Consider the following 7,242-nt stretch of genomic DNA (forward strand, 5'->3'; position numbering starts at 1 on the left):
CCACTCCAATTGTAAGGTCAAATGGGGTAAAAAATGTTGTATGCATGTAGAATGTATATTATGACTTTATATAAAGATTCTTGAATTAATTTATCAATAGATTTTCTATGTCTTAATATGTAAATACGCTATAGTCCATCTGTAAGAGTTATGTAGCTATGACAATCATAATGTAAGAACAAAAGAAGGCTAGAAGCGAGATCTGTGCAAGTGTACTCATATGTTGATGTAACTACCAAAAACCAGAGACTTCACCGCAATACTCATGCAGCTAGTGAACTCTGACCCTTTTCTTGCCCTTATGTGGTCTCTCTTTGCAAACTGAAACTATGGTGATTTGGATACTTTGATGGCAAACAGATGAGGCATGCCCAGATAGACACCAGCTTAAACACCCCTATTTTTCCCACAAGCCTTTAAAGTTGATATGCTTGAACAGGAGTCAAAACAAAAAGCACCACACCCAACTGCAGACCACAACTCACAGTCCTGATATTTAACAGAAGAATATGAAGCCAAACCTGATGGTATTGTTAAATGTAATCCTTAAATTGAATGAATTATGTGCTGAAAATAAACACAAATAAATTAGAATAATACGTCTTGAAAATTATTCTATTATAGCTTCAATATTAGTGTGTAAAGAAAAAAAAACAACAGAAATAAATTCCAGAAATTCCATTATAAGTGTTTCTTAAAGGGGTTATCCACCTAAAAATAAACATTTACTCAACCTCACAGTTCCAAATCCAATTAATTGTTATTCTTCTGTGGAACATTAAAAATGGCATTTTGAAAACTGTAATGTTTTTTTGGCCATACAATAGAAATCAAATGGTAGAAAAATGGTTTGGTTACAGCATTCTTCAAAATATCTTCTTTTGTGTTCCACCAAAAAACGAAAGTCGTATGGATTTGGAATGACATGAGGGTGAGTACATGATGACAGAATTAAATTTTTTGGGTGCACTATCACTTAAACAAGCATTAGCGATGAAGCTGAGCATTATGGTAATTTTCTTCACGCGCATCTCAGAAACTGTAAAATCCTAAATGTAATTGGACAAACCCTGAGGGAAATGAAAGACACAATGCAGTAAAATTCTTCAGCTGAGCAGAGTTAACTGCCCCAGTTAACTTCCCACTTTAGAGGTCACTGCAGGCAACTTTCTGTCAAACCCAAAACATTCCATCCAAACTTGATTTCAGTGCTAAATATGCAAACAGCTACTGGGCGTTTGCACAAATCTGAGCACGCTGAACCGCAGCACCACAACACTTCAACACATAGACATATCCATCAACACACTTCTAAAAATGATTAAAAAACACAGAGCCTCAAACATGAGGGACCACACAAGCAAATTCATATAGGGTAACAGGACAAACTCGATGATCACCAGTGGATTCTGAGCTGAGAGTGCAAACTCTGAATCGAGTCTTCAAAATGAAAACAATACTGAATATTTGAGGTTACAACATCCTCCTGACATGTGTCACACGCACTCTGGGACTCCAAAGAGGTTATAGAAAAAAAAGATGCTTTCAAAGCTTTTGAGAATGGGGTGGTTTTGTCTCTCAAGTCAACTCAGACTATGCCAAGAACTTGAATGTCAATATCTCTTGAGGTCAAGGGTCATTCCAGGTACAAAAAGAAGCCTCTCGAGCACCTGTTCAGACGGCGGTCTTCAACACAGATGTCCAAACAAAATCAGATATAGGCAGATAGAACACATTAAAACAATTTCCACATTTTTCAAAATTCCAAAAATGTGAACAATCCAAAACAAGGCCCGTTCACACCAAGAACATTAACTATGTAAGGTCCACACGTCCGGTCCAAAGAAGGTTTCCGGTGGTGGATGAAGGTTTCCTGCGTGTTCGGTCTTTCCAAATGTGCAAAGTTCTTCAATTTAAGTTAAACTCTAATCTGACTCCATTTTATTATTTAATCTGACTCCATGTTATTATGACCTCGTATTTAGCTTGAAATACAAATTGATTGCTTGTCCATTTCTAATTTGTATTCTTCTGATATTTGATTATTCTAGTTAACTCTTGACTTTATATTTACTCGTTCATTCGGTTGCTCATGTCTTTAACAAGGATGCAACGTAATCTACTAGAGTCAATAATTACAGAGTAAAACAGAATAAGGTCAAATGTAACAATTTATTCTCAGTCAGGTAAATACTGTATGTATTATGTCAATTCCACAGCAATTCAAAGAGATCAAATCATATCAATACAAAACATAGAATTCTCAAAGATAAATCTATGAGTAAAGAATGCATACCTGACTTTAAAGAAATACATAGTGTGAGCATTGAAACCCACACTACGGGCTTCTGGTTACAGAAATCGCCCCGACCCTTTTGCCACATTTCCTTAAGTACCTCAAACCAAGACCAACACCCCTGAAATGTAGGCAGGAACTCACAATTTGAATTTGCTTTGATCAAGCCGAGTTAGCACCTTTTTGGGACAGAAGGTAATTTGCATGAAAACCACTGGGAACTGACCCACCCTCTATAGTATGCAAAATATCTCTGAACTCTTAGGATCTGTATTCCCTTTTAGTTGACTTCTTACAAGAATGAGACCATTGTACCAGTCGCCCTGAGACAATTCAAATGATACCAAACATGACTGTAAATAACACTTGCATTAATGTAGAATATTACATTCTTCTATTGACCATTCTGAGTGAGTTGAGTGAAAGGAAGGGTGGGTGAGGGGAAGAGTGGATGAAAAGGAACTGATGCATATTTCAGAGAGGCGTTTTCCCGCATTTTCTCTCAGTGGGATGTGGAGACAGATGTCTGTATGTTAATGCACTGTGTGTGTGTTGTCCATCTCAGAAGTTCAAAGTGTCTGAGGTTCTGTAATCCTTACAACTATAATGATAACAATAATTAAAATGTTTTCATTATCACTCTAATCCTATACCACAACTATAACGTTTACGACACAGAGGAACAATGCCATTGGAATCACTTTTTGTCCAGATGATAAAAGATAATAACTTTCAGAATCCATTTGACTTGATTTTTTTTAGCACATAACTGAAACATAAACCGGCCCTGTTTTATCACCCATTAGTGTGGACTTTAATCTAGTTATCGCTTTCGTTATCACTCTTTAGACGTAATGGCCATGTTTACACTTCTTCCTGTGTGGTCGATTTGCCTGTGGAAGCGACAGCGTGTGATGATACTTTGAATGTGTGCAAGATGGTGGAAAGTCATTTGGCCCTTGTGTATGCAGGACGAGAATATGTATCCAATGCTGTGGGTAAGAAAAATAAATGGACCCTTCTCTTTGCAAAACATGAAAGAAAATGTGTGAAAAGAAGCATAGAAGCTAACAATCCTTAAAAACCCAGAGTGGTGCACTCAAGAAAAACAGATGTCGTTTTGTCGAGGGAGATCCATGTGGTAAAGACGTTGATCTGTTACCTCCCGGTCCGAAAGGAAGTCACAGTAAAATTCAGACTTTTGTCTCCAACCTTAAAAGAAAGTAGACCTCATGGGAATAATACAAACCTTTTGAAAAACAAAAACAAGAAGAAATTCTCTCGAGAGGGAATCCAAGAAGGATTGAACAATCCAGGAATCTCTAAACGATGACCACAGTCCTGACCTTCTGACGCTCAGCCTGAACAAACCGTTTGATATGCAAAGCAGGTGAGACGGCCCTGTGGAGTTCAAGGGATTCGATTCCTTCACCGTATCTCAACACAAACCTATGAATTCAGTGTTTGGATTATTCTTTGGGATACTTCAGCCACACATCTAATCTAATGGAAATTCCTCACAGACCTGAAACAGCAGCCGCTTGTTAATTGAACATCAGTTTGAAGGCTGCTAGGAGGAATGTGTTTGTTTGGATAGTTGATTACACTCAGTCTGCAATTATTACAGCGGGAGGCCTAAACCTGTAAATAAGCCTATAAAAAAATCCCAAAACTACTCATAGTGAGAAAACACTACTTTTAAAGGTTGTTTCCATTGAGTGAGATCTCTGCCAAGGGTCTGAGACATAAGAACATGACGCTACTAATAAGAGCTTCCATTCAATGAAATCATTCCTCTGAGAGCTGCTAATGTGCTCAAGCAGAGTGCAGTCTGATCAAGAGAGATACAACTGGGTCAGTGTCCACAGGACGTCCCACAGGGCACACACACGCAGTCGTCAGAAAGACAGAAAGATCAGCTTGCAGCAAGCAAAACATTACAGCATTTTTAAAACGAGCCATTAGAAAGGTTTCTTTGACATCATAAATGACATTGCGAAATCAAGTCAAAGTGAAACAGGTTTCACAACCCCCATTTCCGATACAGGATACTCAGTGAGAAGAAAAAAAAATGAAGGGCGTTACCTGATTTTATCCACTGGGAATTGACTGGATTGTGAAAGGAGGCTTTAGCAACCAAAACCGTTCGGCCAAAACAGTAGGAAAAAAAAAAAAAAGTTTTGGCTGAAATAGGTTATTAGCTGAAACAATTTCCAAAGAAGTGTGTCAGCGATTTGATTTTACATTTCTGTAAAAAAATTGATGCATCACTAATAAAGAAAATATTTTTTTCTCTTGTATAACACACACTAATGAATCATTCACAATAAGTCCAGGAACATTTATTATGAAAGCAAATATTGACTTTAAGAAAAGAGGATTAGCAAAAGGCCACACATTTTGAAAGTTAAACTTGACACGCTAAATCTCAGCACTTAAAATGCATGACTAACCAATCACTGCTAAGCTGTGCAAAGTGTCGACTTCTGAATCTGAAAGCAACAAAAGTGACAGATGAACCTGTTACGGACCAAGAAAAATATTCCTCAGGTGTTGTTCCTCTAAAGAAGAAATGAAGAAATCTCTTCTGGTCATCAAGACTGTATTTATTCGATCAAAAATACAGAAAAAAAAAACTGTAATATTGTGAAATCTTATTGCAAGTTCTAATATTGGTTTCCTATTTTAATATACTTTAAAATAGAATTTATTTCTGTGACGCAGCGCTGAATTTTCAGCATCATTACTCCAGTCTTCAGTGTCACATGATCCTTCAGAAATCATTTTAATATGCTGATTTATTATGAGTCTTGAAACTGTTGTGCTGCTTCATATTGTTTTTTGGAACATGAGATATTTTTCCTTTGATTCTTTGATGAAAACAAAGTGAAACGAGCAGCATTTGTTCAAAACAGAAATATTTTCTAACAATATAAGTCTTTACTGTGACTTTTTATTCATTTAACACATCCCTCCTGAATAAAAAGAAAGAAAGAAAAATGAGCCCAAACTTTTGAATAGCATTGTATATTATAACACAAAATTATACTTTTTTTAATAATTGCTGTTCTTTTTCAACTTTTTATTAATCAGAGAATCCTAAAAAAAAAAAATATCACAAATGCCCCAAAAATAAAAAATGAAGCAGCACAACTGTTTCCAACATTGATTATAAATCAGCATATTAGAATGATTTTTGAAGGATCACGTGACACTGAAGACTGGAGTAATGATCCTGAAAATTCAGCTTTGATCATAGAAATAAATTATATTTTGAAGTATATTAAAATAGAAAACTTATTTTAAATTGCAATAATATTTCACAAAATAACATTTTTTTCTGTATTTTGATGAGCAGAAGAAACCTCTTTAAAAAAAACATAAAAAATCTTACTGATCCCAAACTTTTGAGCAGCAGTGTACATTTCCTACTGCAATCAATCTGTCATAACCAGCTATGAGGGTTAGCCATAATCCATATACCCTACCCTGAAGCACTCCCCAAAATGCTTTGGATGTCTGGGGGCGTTGGGTTGACTGGAATGTGCTTCTGCCAGCTAGAATCAATTCAAACCAGCTCATCAAATGCCTTCATGAGAAGAAAAAGCTACAGATGCCATAGACTCTGAACAACAGTAAAGGAAATTATCTTGCCATTAATGACACATTCTGGATTTTTTTTTTTTTATAATTCACATAATGATACAGTCTTCTTATTAACTGTATATATAAATAGTCTACACAAAATAATTTTGAGAAGTTAACGTAATGTGGTGTGACATACCATACAATAATTCATAAAACACATCAAAATTATGACATTTCCCAGAAGTCCTCTGATGTGGGACAGTTCCAACTGTTTAAAATTAGTTACTTTTCATGCTAAATACTAGTTTGTCAAACATATCTAATAGATCTCACCACAAAAATGATTTATGCCTTTTAAGCTTCAAAAAAATAGTCATGGAAAACTGCACTCTATTCATGAAATGTGACATGCATCTTAACTTGAAACTGGCACAGCTGCCATCATAATTTACACAATATACGTAAAAGTTATTATGACAAACGCAACATTATGTCCACCAAGACATAAAATTTTACGTATAACATAAAGTTATATAGTTGCAGTTTGCTTTGACATCAAACGAAGATTCATACACTGTTGTGTGTGATTTTTCATTTAGAAAAAAAGTTTTAAAGGCCTAAATTGCTCTTTACCGACAGAACTGATGACAATCGAGCTGGAAGAATAAACGACATCGATCGAGAAGAGGACAATGACTTAAATGACATTTTACCTTGCGTTCCTCGGAGAACTTCCTATGGACGCATGCTGGCGTCTTCATTATAGAAAAGAAAATAAACGCCTTGAAGGAGTATTAAAAAAAAAAAAAAAAAAAAAAGAGACACGTCTTTCCGATTCTCCGGCAGCGGAGTGATGCTTGTGTCTCCCAGCAGAAGCCGAACGCGATGTGAAGCTCGGTCACGCCTTTTTTCAGTAAATTGACAAAATTCCAAAATAAAAGTCTTTGACAAAATTTGCTTCTGCCGAAGAATTTATTTGTATTGTAGACTGAAGACTGAAGTGTGTGCGGTGGAAGAAGAGGAAGGACATTTGTTTAAAATAATTTTTTTGTAGTAGGCCTAGTATGTAGTAGTGGTTAACAGTTAAAAAAATCTGGGGTGCTAAAACAAAGGTTGCAGGACATTCCCAAATTTGGATGACCCAGATCAAAGGACTAGTATTGCAGTCTTCACTTTAAATGAAAAGCTTAATTATAGTTAATTAAAGACAAATAATCTCTTTCATAAAGATACTTCCCTAATGTGTGGTTGGCTGTAATTTAGAAACCACAAACTATACAAGCATAAATCATAATTAAGCTCTATCTGGACTCAGATAATACTGCTAAAGTCCGGCATCACTGTATTTTGAATATAAA

The sequence above is a fragment of the Barbus barbus genome (genome assembly GCF_936440315.1).
Source record: "Barbus barbus genome assembly, chromosome: 43".
In the NCBI taxonomy this organism is placed as follows: domain Eukaryota; kingdom Metazoa; phylum Chordata; class Actinopteri; order Cypriniformes; family Cyprinidae; genus Barbus; species Barbus barbus.